Below are 18,619 nucleotides of genomic sequence, written 5' to 3'. Positions count from 1 at the left end.
CAGCGCTCGCATTCACTCTCACCGTTACTGCCATCATCAACAAGTTACCGCCTTATTTTTTGGTAGAAATTAAAGATAAACTACGTAAAGAAATAGCAGTAGTACTAGTTCATAGACGCCCCTAACACAGACGCTAGAGATAACGAAAGATATCATGATCAGTGAGCAGAAATTGGTGGTGAACAAAATACTATCAATAAGAAGAGATTCTAACATACTAGTATCTAAATGGGGAGAATCCTTTTCCAGTAGCTCCGGGCCTACGTAGACTCTACCTACATACACTTGATAGTGACCTATTCCAATCAGCCGAGAAACCCACTCGCGACGAGAATATATTAGATTTAGTTCTTACTACAAATATGGATCTCATTGATGATACTGAGGCTGGTGAAATGTTTGGTACAAGTGATCACAATGACGAATTGATTTCGCGGTCATGAGTCGCGATAAAAATACCCGATTCTGAACGTGCAAATTCTAATGATCTTTGCTTTGCTCTTGACGGGGCAAACTTGGAATGATAGAGGCAATGGAAATGAGACAAACGTAGCTTGGAAAAGCTTCACAAGAATCTCCAAAGGGAAAGGACGTACCAAAAGCAGCAGAGGGAAAGGACGGACCAACCCTTGGCTACCCTTTTCAATAAATCCCTTGCTTCAGGGAAAAGCTCCAGATGAATGGAAGTTTGCCAGTTGTAGCACAGGTATTCAAAGAAACGTAATAAATCACTGCCCGCAAATTACCGTCCTGTTAACTCAACGTCTGTAGTTGGAAAATTTATGGAAACTATCATTCGAGACGGAACTGTAAACTATTGAGAGGACCAGCGTTTGATAAACGACTACAAGTATAGTTTTCGAAGAAAGCTCTCATGTCTGACAAATCTACTTGATTTCTTTTATGATACAATCAACATATATGACGAAAGTAAAACAGTTGATGTTACCTATCTAGACTTTTAGAAAGCTTTCGATAAGGTTTCGTGTCAAATATCACTAGCAAAAATTAAGTCACATGGCATTGACGTTGTAGTACTTCAGTGGGTAGTAGATTGGTTAACAGGCACGTAAACAAAGAGTTGTGATTAATGGTCAAACCTCAAAATGATTAGACGTAACAAGTGGAGTGCCACAAGGATCAGTCTTGGGACCGGTTCTCTTTTTCATATATATATATATATATATATATATATATATATATATATATATATATATATATATATATATATATATATATATATATATATATTGGAAAGGATCACAATTTTGCGCGTAGATATTCCTATGAGTCCACGGGGAAAATGAAACACGAAAAGTTCCCAAGTGCACTTTCGTGTAATAATCACATTATCAGGGGAGACACAAGAGACTCTCCTTACATGCGCCTCCATAGTCAACATATGTTGCAGGCTATTCCCTCTGAATGACCTGTATGCCTCCTAGCATTTGCCACACTGATCTGAGAGTTTCTGATGTCCTCCACCGTCACAAACAGCCTCGAAAGGACCCTGTGGTCCGTTGTTCATCATTATCACCTGTTGCATATCACCACCTCCGCTAACCACCACCTGTTGTTATCATCGCCACACACACACACACACACACACACACACACACACACACACACACAGGCAACGACCGGTATCAACATTCCGCCACAGTTATTACCAGCACCACTTGCTCTGTCATTAGCACCATATTCTGCACACAGCGACCTCCCAGGGGAATGGGGTGCTTTCATCTGGACTGAAGGGTGTTGAAGTGATGGCCGGGGCCATCTTACACCCCTCCGTGTCAGCGGGTTTCAGCAGGGTAGGAGTTTTGAAGTAATACCTTGGGTGAATCTACTTCGTTTATCGGCTTATCTACCAGTTTGGACTACTGTTCTCTCCAGAGGTCCTTGGCACACCTACAGCTCATGTCTGTGTCCTACAAACTAACATCTCTTCAGTTGTGTGACGATACAGACTTACGTCTCCCTCCGGCTATCGCTAACGGCTTCCAGAAAACCAACTCTTTCCTCAGTATGACGTAGTCTTCACATCCTCATCATCCTTACATTCCCATAAGGAAAAAGGTTTCCTGATATTTAAAGCGTTTCGAATTCTTGCAGGGTCTTTTTTTTATTTATCAAGTCCTCGAGGAAGTGTAGGGCCCAAGAAAGGGGCAAAAATAGGGTCTCAGATTCGCAGGAATGTGATTCGTAATTGGGAGCATGTAATACATCCACGTTGGACACATAAAACTCTGAAGAGAGAACGTATCCAGATGGGGAGAGGTTTACTAGTGAGTCATGACGAGGCTGTTCAGCACTCCCCGCGGAGGATAAAAAGCTGTCGTACTTGTGCTTAGGGTACGACGTAGGTACATGAGTGGAGGTGAGTACAGAGCTACATACCAACGAGTTGTCTTACCTATATACGAATGCCTACGACAAAATCGTGTCATTTAGGCAAGACTAGTACTGGGCGCTAACCATATATATATATATATATGTTGTTTCCTATTATACAGTCCCATAGCCTAGCGGTTAGCATGCCTGTCTCTTGCACAGGGGTCCCAGGTTCGATCCTGGCTGTTGGAGGTTTGTATGTTCTATGAAGGTGCGCGTTCATATGCACTTTAGTCGTATATATATATATATATATATATATTGCTTAATTGGTATGTCTCTCTCGTCATGCTCATTGTAAACGTGATCACAGATTAAACAGGATATGTTCACAACTGTTTATCAAGGTGACCCAATGTGGAGTTGTGTGCTTTCTTCTCTCACGATCCTCACCCTTTATATATATATATATATATATATATATATATATATATATATATATATATATATATATATATATATATATATATACATATCATTTGGTTACACAGAACACAAAGAGCAGCCTTTCCATATATCGACCGTGGTAAAACTCTTTGGCTGGCAACTTTCTCGCTAATGTTGTACGGTGTTCCCTTTCATCCTCAGCGAGACGCTGTCCGTTCGAACCCAGTCATACATGTCTGCCTTCCGTGTCATCACGTACCACCTCTCTTTAAATTTCTCTCTTCTATTTTCTCTTTTTTTTGGGGGGGGGGGCCGGCTCTCGTGATTAGCCTGTCACGAGAGAGAGAGAGAGAGAGAGAGAGAGAGAGAGAGAGAGAGAGAGAGAGAGAGAGAGAGAGAGAGAGAGAGAGAGAGAGAGAGAGAGAGAGAGAGTTAGACCTCGTCTTGGTCTGGCCACAGCGTATATTCCCCCGTCGCAAGTGTGTTGTCATGGCTCCTGTGCCTTTGTTTGCTTGACCGAGGGCGCAGGAGCCGCCGTGGGTGTGTGGGTGGGTGTGTGGGCGGGTGGGTGAGGGTCGTCTTCGTCGCCGGACCGGCCAGGCTCTGCCTCCAACCCTGTCCGATTGTATCTGGGTTGAAGTTGCTCTCCAGTCTTGCACCGTTAACTGGCAGACTGAGGGGGATGTGTGTGTGTGTGTGTGTGTGTGTGTGTGTGTGTGTAGACACGGAGAAACCTACCTAAATCTAAGGGAGAGGGGTGAATTTGAGAGAGAGAGAGAGAGAGAGAGAGAGAGAGAGAGAGAGAGAGAGAGAGAGAGAGAGAGAGAGAGAGAGAGAGAGAGAGAGAGAGAGAGAGAGAGAGAAACGCTTCTTAATCTCATAAGCCGTGTCGTCTGCAGGTGACCATCGACCAATGCCCCGGGTGAGCTTTCTGAATGATTCGCTGGGTCAGGGTTCCGTTCCACCACGTGTGTGTGTGTGTATGTGTGTGTGTGTGTGTGTGTGTGTGTATGTGTGTGTGTGTGTGTGTGTGCGTGTGTGTGTGTCTTAAGATAAGAGGCTTTTACGTTAGGGTTACCCCGTCTCATACCTTTGTATATATATATATATATATATATATATATATATATATATATATATATATATATATATATATATATATATATATATATATATATATATATATATATATATATATATAACATGTCTTTCCTCCTGTATGAGTTTATACACACACACACACACACACACACAGACACAGACACAGACACACACACCCAAACCCATGCCAGGCACCCATTTTATCGACCAGCCCTTAGAGGAGGATGAACACTGATACTCATTTATCTATTTGATATTTATCTATCTATATACTTATATGAACAGGCAGGATCAGTTAATCAACAATGAAACATAAAATACGTTGACATCCAATTTCCTTAATGATAAAGATTTTCAACTCTGTCCTCAAATGATTGTTCAAAAACACTAATAATTAACCACTCTCTTCCCTGCATATAAGTCTCTCACCAACTCTCAAAGATGGATGCCCTCATACACCAATTATCTCCCCTCTCAATTCTTCTGGTTATGGTGAGATCAACATCTTAGCCATGTTCAAGGAAAACTCGCTTCATCGCTTGTGACTATCTGCTTAGATATTGTAGTGAAGTCTGGGCCAAGAGTGACTGATCAGAGAGGCGAACAGTGAAGTCTGGGCCAAGAATGAATGATCAGAGAGGCGAACAGTGAAGTCTGGGCCAAGAGTGACTGATCAGAGAGGCGAACAGTGAAGTCTGGGCCAAGAGCGACTGATCAGAGAGGCGAACAGTGAAGTCTGGGCCAAGAGTGACTGATCAGAGAGGCAAACAGTGAAGTCTGGGCCAAGAGTGACTGATCAGAGAGGCAAACAGTGAAGTCTGGGCCAAGAGTAACTGATCAGAGAGGCGAACAGTGAAACCTGGGCTTATATGCCTGAGCATAAGGTCATTAAAGAAACCATCACTAACTTAAGGAGGAGATTACTTCATCTCGATCTCAGATTTGCCACTTCCCATAAAAACTTTCATTGACTTGATAAAAACTTTGTGTTTCCAATGATGTTTTCCAAGATGCTAAGGGTATCCCCTTAGTTCCTTTCTCAATAACGTATTCATGGAATCCTTTGAGACTGAGGTCCTAAATCCTATCGACAACCATCCAAAAACGTGGCTTAGATACGTTGATGATGTACGGTCTTGATGGCCATCTTCCCAAGATTGGAAAGTTTTCGTTAATGAATGTAACACCATTCAACCCACCGCCAAATCTAAACTAAATGGGAACATGAAGGCAAATTGCTCTTTCTTGATGTGATGATAAGTAAGGATCCACACATCCTCTACTGCTTCTGAAACCACACTGCTCTTCTCCCAATCTGATGCTCTGTACATGTCTTTACCCTCTCAATCAATGCTTTCCCATATAATTACCCAGGAATACTCAACAAACTTATACCTCTGCAATTTGAACAATCACCTTTATCCCCTTTGCCTTTGTACAATGACACTATGCAAGCATTCCGCCAATCCTCAGGCACTTAACCATGAACCATACATACACTGAATATCATTACCAACCAGTCAACAACATAGTCATCCCCTATTTTTGATAAATTCCACTGCAATACCATCCAATCCTGCCGCCTTGCCGGCTTTCATCTTTCGCAAAGCTTTCACAACCTCTTCTCTCTTTACCAAACCATTCTCGTGACCCTCGATATAATTTGTTTTCAGGGGTGCTACTATATTTTCATCTGTAAATCGTACTTGCTTCAAATCTGCTCATAGGATAATCACCTGTTCCCAGCTTCTTATCAGTTTGACAGATATGTATCAAATCCTTATCAGCAGTTGATATCAAGTCCAAGATATCACTGATTGGCGACCAACAGCTTGATGAGAACAGGGGTCTCCAACCCACCAACCACCGTACTGCCTCTCATATCACGTCATTTTGATATCCAAATGTAAGGAAACATGCAACTCATTTCCTGGTTGGTTGGGTAGCTCATTTCCTGGTAGTTTTTTTTGGCTGGTTGAGTCTTTAGACCAATCGACTGTCAGGGTCAGTAAAGGCAGTCATCACCAGGCCACATCCACCAATTTCCAAAAGCTTGTAACAACTCCTTCCGTTGTTTACGATTCGGCCTGAAACATTGTCCGAAATACTATGAGTGACTTGGTGGGAACAAGTCACACGCATACAAGCCACATGTCACAGACATGACTGGAGCGATACTTCGGGCATTGATTGGGATAAAGGCGTCATCAACAAATTGGAAATAGAGGTGAAGTATTGATGTAGTCCACCCTTGTCCGAGACGGTAGCCAGTGCCATGGTGTCGAGTTAGGACGCGTTAGTTGCTCCAGCCGCAGCTAAGGTGTGAGGTGGATAACAGATCAAGTGTCCTCGCCGATTGTGGGTGCGATCTTTTTTGCTTAGACCCAAACCCTATGATGGAAGGCACGATCTTACCAGTGCTCTGATACGAGATGATGTTTGGACTGTCGCCCGCACAACTAGGCGAACAGTGCATCATTCCAGGGATGCCAAAGGTCGGATTTTGAGTGGGTACTCGAAAGACAATTGAATCCGGCATCAGTAAAGCGGACGCCTTGCTCACAACACTTCTCGCTGCCCTTGGTGGTTATGATGAGGTAAGGCCAATCTATTTGTATGTCTGTATACACTCACATGTTTCACTACTCCGTGGCTATGATCATGTAAATATAATTGATATTGCATAGTGTCAGTAAATGTTAATGTCATTACAGTCGTATATGCGTATTGGCACATTCACAACAACACATTCATAACCATATGTTTATTAAGTGGGCACCAAGGGTGTAGCAGAATTGCTGGGAGTGAGTGTACACTCTGAACATCACTTCTGACCCACATGTACACTGTATCAGTGTCTAGTCTTATCAGGTGTATCTTGTTAATTACGAACACGATCATTTATAGGCTCGTCTGTTTGTCAGTCATGTCGGCAGCTCGAAGCCTCGTCCACACTAATGATGTGAATCCGTCTGTTATCATGTTTGTGATACCAATGTTACGAACGTACGTGTGTGTGTGTGTGTGTGTGTGTGTGTGTGTGTGTGACCAGGTTCATGACATCGACGTCGTGAACCTGTTTCGATCCCATGTTTCGAGCAAGTTTGGCCGCAGTTTAAAGGATAATGCTAAGACCACATACACTCTCCTTGTACATGTAGTTCTTTCTTCACCTTTGACTCTCGGTTGACTCGATTTTCTGGCAGAGAAACACTTCTATTCTGACGAGACATTCCTGGTCGAATTAGTTATACCCTGAGGCCACTGCAGTCAGCCCAAAGAACGATTTCTCTATCTTTTTTTGTTCAGTAATTTTCAATCAAATTTTTTTTTGTATCTTGCTTTTTTTGTTCTCGTCATGGAATAACCCCTCATAAAACTTTTACTGAACTTCTGTTATTTGCACAGGAGAGACTCTCTCACCTGGTTTCCTAAACTCCTTATCGCGTTGCTTAATGTCTTTTGTTCAGTGGGAGGGAAAATTTTTAAACGAGGCGTCGTCATTACGTCTAAGACGTTGCAACACGTTCTTGACCTGGGCGACACGACGCCCTGAGACCCGCCGCCACGTCCCTCACATTACCAAACCTGTTGTGCTGAGTTTTGATATTTACTCGTACGCTTTCGTTATTCATCATATCTTTCGTTGCTCACCGTGTAAACAGACTGTAACTAGTGGATGCATGTAGGGTCTATCCTGAGGCCAAATACTAGGTATCGATGGTTGTCGAGATCTTTCAAATGCATCAATCAACTTTATGTTTTTCCCTCTTGAGCATATGTCTTTTTTCTTTTTTTTTTTTCAATTTCCTTTTCCCCCCCTCTCTCTCCCGTCGCTGCCATTCACGATTCAGCCGTTTGGTCAAGTTTGGTCAAGTGCGTTTGCGTTATAACCCGAGAGTCTCGAAGAGATGGCTGATCTCCCGTCATTCTTCTTCATCCTTCCATTGCATCGCTCATTCTACATGCTCTTTGCATATGCCTCAGACGGAGCTTTTATTTTTCTTTTAGAGGCCAGGCCTCTACCTGCATGCGTATGCCTCAGACGGAGCTTTTATTTTTCTTTTAGAGGCCAGGCCTCTACCTGCATGCGCGATAGATGAGGAACCTTGATCCGCATCGTATGGTTATCTCGGAGGTTTCTCAATATAGCTCCAAGGGACGATTGCACCCGCGTCTTTGACAGAGTTCCTGCCTGCGCTCTTTGTTGTCTCCTTAATGCATGCACCCACTGGCACTGATGGCACGGAAATTGCGTGTGATTCCACGTTCTTGGCGGAGGGAAAAGTACTTTGACCTCAACGTTGAGTCTGAAGCAGAGCGGATGCTCCTCCAGGACCCTGAAACGACCACAGACGGAGGGAAAGAGGGAGGGAGATGGAGGAAAGGGGGGGGGCATGACGTCTGGGAGGGGCCATGAGAGAGAGAGAGAGAGAGAGAGAGAGAGAGAGAGAGAGAGAGAGAGAGAGAGAGAGAGAGAGAGAGAGAGAGAGAGTGAAGAGCAGGAGCAGCAGCAGCAGCAACAACAACGCCGGAGACAATCATAGCTCCCTCAAGGTTTCGCTGCTACACTTGCATGCTTGGTGTAACACAGGCAGGCTCTTCGGTCCGTCGTCATTTGACTCGACGACGCATTCACCCGTGTCCATGGAATACCTACTCTGCCTGACTGTATGGATCGCATAGTAATGAGAGTGTGAGTGCATAACCAAAATATCAACAGCACTTAACTGGGATGATTATTTTCTCTTTTTTTCTACCCCGAAATGAATTGTCTTCATCGCATTCCACTTTTGGGTACTCGTGTACTGTTGAGGAAGGCTTGCCGTCCACACCGATGCTCTTTTGTTATGCTCAGGGCGTTTCCATCCCCTATTCCATCACAGACCCTTGTCTTCGTTCGTGTCCCTGAACACACTTCGGATGTTCGCCAAGGGAGAGTTTTGCTTGGTTTACAAGGCCTCCAAGATCCACCCCTGACGACAGGTTAGGTCGAATGTTTCCTCTCGATTTTCTCCCAGGCGCAGATTCCTGTGGCTCATTTCCTCCAAAATAATTCTGTTTCGTACTGACGCCACTTGTTGTGAATGTTCCTTCACATCTAAGCTACAATTTCATAATGACAATCTTTTGAACGTAAAATCCTTATCATAAGTCAATATATTTTTTCCTGACTTTTCAATAATTCACCTGATTCCCTTTCCATTTCTTTCTCTCTCTCCTTCCTTCCTTCCTTCGTGTGTAAATTTGTCAAGTTACTTCCTGAAGTGTTCGTGAGTTGTCCTTGGGTTAATATTACACCATTTGACTCGACTCTCAATGTCACGTTTACGAACGGACGTGTGATATTGTGCTTCACTGACACATCCTCGTTCCCCCTGACCAAGACAGGGTGCAAGGCCTAGCAAGACACAGTGCTACTAAATTGGTCTGGGATGTTCAGTTATGATCGAGGTGTTCCTTCTCTCTGGCCTCCATGTTTACCGAGCTTGGCGCTGCCTGTTTGTATGTGTGTGTGTGTGTGTGTGTGTGTGTGTGTGTGTGTGTGGAGAGCATAGCGTATGTACCAACGACTGAAGGACATTCCCAAGGTGTTGAACACCACTTGGGGAGAATTAGAATACCGTTGTCAGTTCTTTCACGTCTGGATCGCTAAGTGGTAGTAAAGTTAGTCGCTTTATTCCGTTTTATTCCGTCTTTCTATTCAACATGTAGCCAGATGTTACGTTTAATGATATGACTGTCTCCATGTCAACAGCATTTTTCATTTTTCCATCCCTAGAGAGAGATCGCCCTGTGTTATATTTCCCATTTCTTTTTTTCCTCCTCGAGGAAATTCCTGTCGCATCCCAAACGTCTGGGGGATTCCCATACCTTCTTCGTTGTGGATTCTAACTTGACCTTGACTGAATCGTGCTCTTCCTATGGAAGTGAATAACCTGATAGATACACATCATCAGTCTGGCTATATTATCCTGATTAGAATATGGTTGAGTAAATGGTAATCGCCCCTCCTTATTAACTCTCATCTACCATCCCTCACTGGCCTCTTTATCTGTCTTAGTAGGTACGTCCTTGTGCTTTGCCACATCCACCCACAAAATGCTCCGCGTCTCTCATCCAACTTTACTGCTCGCTCGACGTCTTCGGTGACTTTCGCGACGATTTCCCGCGCCACCTGCATCGGTTCCGACACTGCCCCTCAGGTTCTGTGGACTTATTCGATTGCTGCGTCTCCCTCCCCGCGCTTTCACTCCCTCTCTACTCCCCCTCTCTCTCTCTCCTTCCGACTGCTCCCTGTGTGCTTGGTCTAGTCGTGTTTCCTAATACCCTTTCCTCAAAATAACGCTTGTCTCTCTCCCAGCCAAAGATAACTGGTCAAGGTTCTGTGTCTCACGTGTTTACTCTAAGGCACCTGATAAAGTTTGAGGGACGTCTGGAAAGGGTAAATGGAACTGGAACAACTCTCTGCAGACACCACGTCCTCTTGAACTCTGTGAGATCTATGAATATAGACTTCGGAAACTTGATAACGTCTATATAGATACACTGTTTGCGAATGTTCAGTCACTAGTAGCAATAGTTGAAGCCTGAGCATAGGGTTTTACATCAAAGGAGGTAAGAGAATTCTCTCCCCTTGGTATTGCAATCGAAGTCAGTGCAAAGCAGAGGAACCCTTATGAATTCATTGCAAAGCAGAATGATCCTTCATATGAGGTCATTGCAAAGCGGAGTGACCCTTCTTATCATTGTCAGGTATATGAGACATCTGACTCATTCAGGAAGAAACTACAGGTACATATTTCCAGCCAGGAACGTATCAGTAAAGATCAACTGAAACGGGAAAGTCTTTCCTGGTGTCACTCTAGTCTTTCCTGGAGAGTTACTCCAGTCTTTCCTGTTTGTTTCGTTGACGTTGATCAGGGTTCATTTCTCTCGAGAGGTTCCACACACCTCCCCCTCCTGTCTGTTTTGCTCACTCGACTTGTTATTTCGAGAGTGACCCAGTTCCCTGCTCCAGCTCACGCAGTGTTGTTCCTCATGGTCCAGGACGAAACCCGTGAGCCAAGCTGGCTTTCCATCCTGTTGTCTGGCCATATGCCAAGTGCTCCCGTTGTTTGGCCATATGCCAAGTGCTCCCGTTGTTTAGCCATATGCCAAGTTCATCTGTTCTCTGGCCATATGCGTCTGTTGTCTGGCCATATACCAAGTCTTCCTGATATCTGGCCGTAAGCTAAGTCCTCTCGTTGTCTGGTCATAAGCCAAGTTCTTCACCACACACTTGAACATCAAAACCCGTTTGCATTATAGTCCAATATCATGCACTGGGGGGGGGGGGGGGTAATGTACTGTCCTTTATCTCAACTCTTAGCACTCGCTTGGTCTGATGTAATATTCATTTCTTTTGTACGTTTTCCTCTGCAATTTCTCCCACTCTTCTCTCGTATATACATGTACATCTTTGCGTGGCAACAGGTAGAAAAAAAATATAATTAAAGAAATAATGGCAAAATCACCTTGCAAGATAAACAGGAAACAAATTGTACCAGTTCTCTCTCAAGTTGGATCAGTTTTTCTTGTGGTAAGAGACCTTAAGATGGCTCCCAGGGATACTAATGACAGAGTCTGTGGCATGTTTTGTCATGACAGCTCGAGGGACATTGTGACACACACACACACACACACACACCTCTGACAGAAGTCCTCATGACTAACAGAGTCATGGTATGACAAATGTTTTTTTTTTAATCATTCCAGTTTCGTGACGTGATTGACAGAGTCAATTAGGCCAAGAGATGTGTCAAATGATGGGGGCCAGAGGAACGACATGGGATTGGATATAATGGAAGAGTTTTGTGGGCAGAGATCGGGGTATGAATGAAGGCCGTGGTTTCCATGACGAATTGGATAAGTGAGCAAAATGAAGAAATAAGAAACACATTTAGATGTGTGGAAGTCCATGTTCCACTTGAACACACTGGGCTTGGGTTGACGATGTGCATGAGTGACCTAGGAGGCTGTATGTACACACGGTAAAAAAAATATCTTACCACTCTTTGCGTGAAACAATATGACACCACCGACGAGGGATTTTGAAATGCCCATTGGTCTGGCCTCACATTTGTAGCTTTGCTTTCATGATATTGTAATACATTGATCGATAGAGACATGTCTTGCCATTTGCCATGATAAATGCCATATTTGCATCCGTATATCACTTTCATATTTCGATGGAAATAACTATAAAGTGAAGCTACCGTAATTATTTAGAGATTTGTCTCGCACTCACGACTACCAACCCAACTGAGACAACATGAGTCGTATTGATCATGTCGAAATTCATCGGTCCCATCCGGGAAGATACTATTTTTCTTTCCACCTGAGTGTACCTGATCCACACTGGGGCTTAGAAATGGGGAGATGGTTATAGACACGTATAGATATGTACATACAATATATGCAGCTATATTAATTGTATATAGAATCCCATACTCCCTTTAATGGGGCTCGTGTAGCTTTCAGAATGCACTCCAGTCAGATGCAGGGAAACGATAGACTCATTTGGAGGAAGAGGTTCCTCAACGAGACTGTGCCCCCCTCTTCGTCCCAAGATGGTAGTGACACTTCCCTCGCGGTGAAAATCACATGCAGATGTCAGGTGTGAGTGGCGGAAGAGGGACGGCAGGTGTGCCTCGACCAGTGAACACCTGGTACAGCAACTGAGTGAACCCGTCATGATAAGTAGGGATATCCATGTTGACTGCCCCCTCCCCTTCGACACACGGACACTTTCTTGTGTTCCTGGCGTCATAGATCAACACACGGGCAGGTTCTTGTGTTCCTAGCGTCACAGATCAACACACGGGCAGGTTCTTGTGTTCCTAGCGTCACAGATCAACACACGGGCAGGTTCTTGTGTTCCTGGCGTCATAGATCAACACACGGACACTTTCTTGTGTTCCTGGCGTCATAGATCAACACACGGACACTTTCTTGTGTTCCTGGCGTCATAGATCAACACACGGGCAGGTTCTTGTGTTCCTGGCGTCATAGATCAACACACGGGCAGGTTCTTGTGTTCCTAGCGTCATAGATCAACACACGGGCAGGTTCTTGTGTTCCTGGCGTCACAGATCAACACACGGGCAGGTTCTTGTGTTCCTAGCGTCACAGATCAACACACGGGCAGGTTCTTGTGTTCCTGGCGTCATAGATCAACACACGGACACTTTCTTGTGTTCCTGGCGTCATAGATCAACACACGGGCAAGTTCTTGTGTTCCTAGCGTCATAGATCAACACACGGACACTTTCTTGTGTTCCTGGCGTCATAGAGCAACACACGGGCAGGTTCTTATGTTCCTAGCGTCATAGATCAACACACGGGCAGGTTCTTGTGTTTCTAGAGTCACAGATCAACACACGGACACGTTCTTGTGTTCCTAGCGTCACAGATCAACACACGGACAGGTTCTTGTGTTCTTAGCGTCACAGATCAACACACGGGCAGGTTCTTGTGTTCCTAGCGTCACAGATCAACACACGGACAGGTTCTTGCATTCCTAGCGTCGTAGATCGACACACGGGCAGGTTCTTGTGTTCCTAGCGTCAAAGGTTAGCACAAAGGCAGGTTCTTGCGTCGCTAATGTCACTGTTCATTTGTTACGCAAGGACGCAATTCTTGACATGGTGTAGAGTTTACTAAGCCATCTGACAAGGCTCGTCCATTACCTGTTCACTCGTTGGTTATGACTTAATAGAGTTAGCTACCCCCAGGGGCTCTGCTAGGATGGTGTTGCTGGTGAGGTAGGACTATATATTATAATGGTCGTGAGGCAGTATTGCGTGGCAATACAGATCGAGAACAATGGCTTCGTTTTGAGAATCAAGACATAAAGGAGGCGTGAGTCTCGCTTTATGATGCAACTTGTGAACACAATGAAAAATTTATATCACCTTAAGTAGGTTGAGAGCAGCTCAGTGTAAGGGGGTTGAGGACGAGTGTGAGGGAAGGGAGAGGCTGTGTCCACTCACCCATAGAGAGGTTGAGGACGAGTGTGAGGGAAGGGAGAGGCTGTGTCCACTCAGGTTGAGGACGAGTGTGAGGGAAGGGAGAGGCTGTGTCCACTCACCCACAGGGAGGTTGAGGACGAGTGTGAGGGAAGGGAGAGGCTGTGTCCGCTCACCCATAGGGAGGTTGAGGACGAGTGTGAGGGAAGGGAGAGGCTGTGTCCACTCACCCACAGGGAGATTGGTATCCACTCAGACAGGGAAATTGAGGACGAGTGTGAGGGAAGGGAGAGGCTATGTACGCCCACCAACCCCGTGCACACGGGACAGGAGATGGAGGTAACAGGTAGACAGATGGAAGTACCGTCTATGATGTACTCACAAGGTAAGTACTAAGCACAGTAATGTTTGTCGTGTTTTGCTACATATGATGACAGACGTGAGGTAGTATTTCATACACTGATGCCCCAGAGATAGTTTTACGTACACTAATGCCTCAGAGATAGTTCTACGTACACTAATGCCCCAGAGATAGTTCTACGTACACTAATGCCCCTGAGATAGTTCTACATACACTAATGCCTCAGGGATAGTTCTACGTACACTAATGTCTCAGAGGTAGTTCATCAGCAGCCCACGGCGGCCTGGCCATCATCACCCGGGACGAGACGGGAATACCTCACCAACTCATTCCCTCGTTGTTTTTACGTCAACATTCTGGAGAGTCTTGCCACCTGATCTGACGGAGGGGGCAGGTGGGGCACGACTGACGACTGTATGACGACCGTCTGGTGAGTACGACCCACGACCCAGACTTACAGACGTGCAGCGGGCACGAAGCGCGCGACTCACACACGCGTCCCAACCCCACAAGAGCGGCTGGTGAGGGAGGAGGTGACATTGTGTGTGTGTCGACGGCGACAGAGGACAGGGCTTTACATCTGCATGATCCACACCCACACACTCTACAACGGACCCTCGTCCACCTTGCCTACTGTCAGATGACGTACGTACTCCACTACAGACCCCTAAATCTACCTTAACTACACTCAAATGAGGTCCGTACTCTAATACAGACCCTAAGTCCACCTTACGGACCTCCCTCTCTACCTTGGCTACACTCAGATGACGTGCATACTCCACCACAGAACCTTAGTCTACCTTGGCAACACCCAGATGACGTATGTATGTAAACACTTCACTGTAGATCCTTCGTTAGTTATGGATACACTCTACGGTAGATTCCCGCGCACTACCACTACGTTCACGTAACAGGTCCACTCTATACAACATGTCACCAGCAGCCGTAAACTTCAACCCTTCATCATCTCGCACGTAAACAGCGTATTTGCAGCAGCCTTGTGTATCTTGACTTTTAGACTGTATGGACGCTGCACCTGGACTGCCAGTCCGTCCTTTCGTAACACTTTGTTATATAAGTCACACGGCCTCAGGTTTGGTAGACTGTTCGTGAAATTTCATTTCGCATCGTTGACATCAGCGAGAATATCGGTACCTCATCCTCTTATTTTTTGGGGGGGAGTTCATCTACACTGGAGGGATGGTGAAGACGCAACGCCTGTACATAGACCCTGGAGTCTTAACGTCGCATCTCATGATGGAAGTTACCTGTGGTGGAACGGGAGGAGCTCCTGTGTTGCGGCAGCGCCTGCACCAGGTGACGGGAGAGACCACACTGACGGTGCGCCACTTGCAGCAGCAGCAGCAGCAGCAAGATGCAAAGTGAAAATCTCCTGTGCACACTTGGCAACTCGACGCTGATGCCAGACACAACTCGTTCTTGTATGTCCATCAGTACCATATCCAGTCCCTGTTCCCTGGGGTGGACGAGGGTACACACACACACACACACACACACACACACACACACACAGCCACTCTTGCCACTCACACAACCTCAACCCAGGCCCATCCTGCTCAACCAGTGACGACAACTTTCAAAATTACGAAGACGCTTCATACTCTTTTTTTTCAATTCGTACATCTCGTACACCAGTGATGACCATCCATACGTTCAGATGACCTCTCTCTCTCTCTCTCTCTCTCTCTCTCTCTCTCTCTCTCTCTCTCTCTCTCTCTCTCTCTCTCTCTCTCTCTCTCTCCTTACTTTTCCAAAAAAACAAAAGGAACAGAGAACGGGGCCAAGTGAGGATTATCCCTCTGAGGCTCAGTCCTCTGTCCTTGACGCTACCTCGCTAACGCTGGGAATGACGAACATGTATGGAAATGAAAAGAAATATATATTAGTATACGCTGGGAGCAGGCTTTCTCTAATGCACATAGAATTGAATGCGTGGGCAGATTTAGAGTCATTAACATTCTTTCTTATATTCTCTTATTTTCTCAGTATTATTCTACCTATAGGCAGGTGCTCAAACACCAGTTAGTCCGTTGTCCGTAGGTTATCATTCACTGGACACTTCTCACTCTCCGCACATAGACGCACACACAACATTACACCACTTTACGATCAATGGACTCGACCAGCGGGCCTGGCCGGCTTCCTGAGAGCTGCAGGGGCGTCACAACGATAGAATAGGGACACCTGCAGCGGGAAGGAAGATGTTTGTCAACACAAGTCTTTTCTTTCTTTTTTTTTTGTTTTCGTTTCATACTTGTTCATCGTTGTCCGCGTATCGAGGTAGCGCCAGAGATGGACGAAGAAGGATTTTTATTCGCTCACAGCCAGTCTCTTGCTGTCATGCGTAATGCACCGAAAGCAGAGCTCCCTATCCACAGCTAAGACCAACAGACTTCTTCTGTTTTCCATAATTGTACTGACAGTAATTGTCCTTGTTTGATTTTTTCTTTTTTTGGTACGTTGGAGGCCCCAGTCATAGGCAACATTCACCATCATAGCCAGGCCTCAGGCGAATATGGACTAAGGAAAAGGAAGAGATAAGGGAAAGCACTCACGAATTTTGGAGATAGTGAATAACCTGTCCTTTTAGACCGTGCCAGATTATAGTTATTGGGAAAGACATAATGGGATAGAGAGTTCCAAAGTTTCGAGGTGTAAGGAAAGAAACAGTTATCAAAACGGCCCACCCTTGAGTTGCCAATGGCCGCACAGTAATCAAGTCATTTAGAAATTTGCCTCGTTTTCTCTCAACGTCGCCCTTTCTCACACTCTTCCGAACTCTGACGCCAACTTTGGCAATTTCTGTCTCGAATCCGCCACAAACACTGCATCATCAGCAAACAGCATTAGACTCACTTTCCAAGCAACCTCATCCTCTACATGCTGCATACTCTCCCCTCCGTCATAGACTCTCGCCTATACCTCCCTCACCATCCCATCCATAAACAAATCAAACAGCCATGGTGACATCACACACCTCTGCCGCAGACCGACCTTCATCTGGAACCTTTCTTTTCCCACTCGTGCACATGCATTACGCCCTTGAGAAAAATTGCTCACTGCTTCTGAAAGCTTTCCTTCCACACCATAGAGCCTTAGGACCTTCCAAAAGGCATCTCTCTCAACTCAATCGTATGCTTTCTCCAGATCCAAAAATGCCACATAAAAGACTCAATCGTATGCTTTCTCCAGATCCAAAAATGCCACATAAAAGATCCTTTTTTTCCTTTCCCCCTTGCCTTTCGTAACACACACACACACACACACACACACACACACACACACACACACACACACACACACACACATCTATACATATATACATATTATGGGATTTATTCATTGATGGCTCCAGTGTGGCGTGAGAAAAACTTAGAGATTTCTCGAGCGAGGTTTGAGTTACGATGATGTTCACAACCGAAGATCAGGTAAAAGTTATGGATGTCTCTCAGAGACTCGGTCAGTAGCAGCAGCGCAGTTGCAATACCTCCGACACGTCATTGTGTGAGGGGCGCCGACACGCACGTCATAGTGAAGGAGGGAAGAGTCCTTTGAGCAGCACAGTGGATCTTCAGGTAGACCCATTGTAGTGCAAGGATGTGAGGCCCTCGTTTCACATCCGCCCGGCAATTGTCGTGTGATTAGAAGGAGTGGTTGGCAACATGGCAGAATTACCAGTGAGTGATTGCAAGATATCGTGGAATTTCTAGAGGTAACGTGGGATAGAGATGACTATGGTAGACGAACGCCAGGTACTTTAGTCGTCCAGTAAAATGGTAGTTGTGTAGCAATCCGGCATTGATGATCTCACAGCAAATGCACATTCGGGTCACAGACACAAGACAATCCTTGTTCGTTTAAACGTACTTAGTTAATGATCAGGCACACTAGGCACAGCTAGGACGAAAGAACGACAACTTTCGTGGAAGATAAAGAATAAGAAGCAATGTATATATTGTTGTGGGTGACGGACTCGGAAAAATGGAACTTACCCAACCTGTTCCATGCATTCCTGTCCTTGCTCACATGGGATCTAATACCCTACCTTACCCCACCACCTTAAGAGAACCTGTAAAGGAGACGGACTGTCCACTTGCAACTAATAGAATATTATTCACGTTCACGAATGAAAAAAAAAAAGTATTCAAAAAGATTTTCACAACTTATATTAAACCAAAATTGAGATATGCTTCTCAAGATAGAAGTACAAAGGTCAAGCAGAAAGGATTGAGAGAAGGACAATAAAGATGGTAACTGGAATTTTGAGAGTTGAATGACGTCGAGAGATTAGACGTCTATCAGAGAGTTGAATGACGTCGAGAGATTAGACGTCTTCTATCAGCTA

The 18,619-nt window shown here is 45.1% G+C and overlaps 1 protein-coding gene across 1 annotated transcript in view; it reads right to left on the bottom strand.

Moving 5' to 3' along the window:
- Nucleotides 1–15,660, bottom strand: part of LOC139749033 (sodium-dependent multivitamin transporter-like) — a 39,404-nt gene extending 23,744 nt beyond the window's left edge. The window contains exon 1 of the mRNA XM_071662425.1: nt 15,522–15,660. The gene's annotated coding sequence lies outside the window, so the exon portion shown is untranslated. The remainder of the gene's footprint in view (nt 1–15,521) is intronic.
- Nucleotides 15,661–18,619: the final 2,959 nt, after the last annotated feature.

The sequence above is a fragment of the Panulirus ornatus genome, chromosome 6 (assembly GCF_036320965.1).
Source record: "Panulirus ornatus isolate Po-2019 chromosome 6, ASM3632096v1, whole genome shotgun sequence".
Classification (NCBI taxonomy): Eukaryota; Metazoa; Arthropoda; class Malacostraca; order Decapoda; family Palinuridae; genus Panulirus; species Panulirus ornatus.
This window is presented reverse-complemented; position numbering and strand designations above follow the sequence as displayed.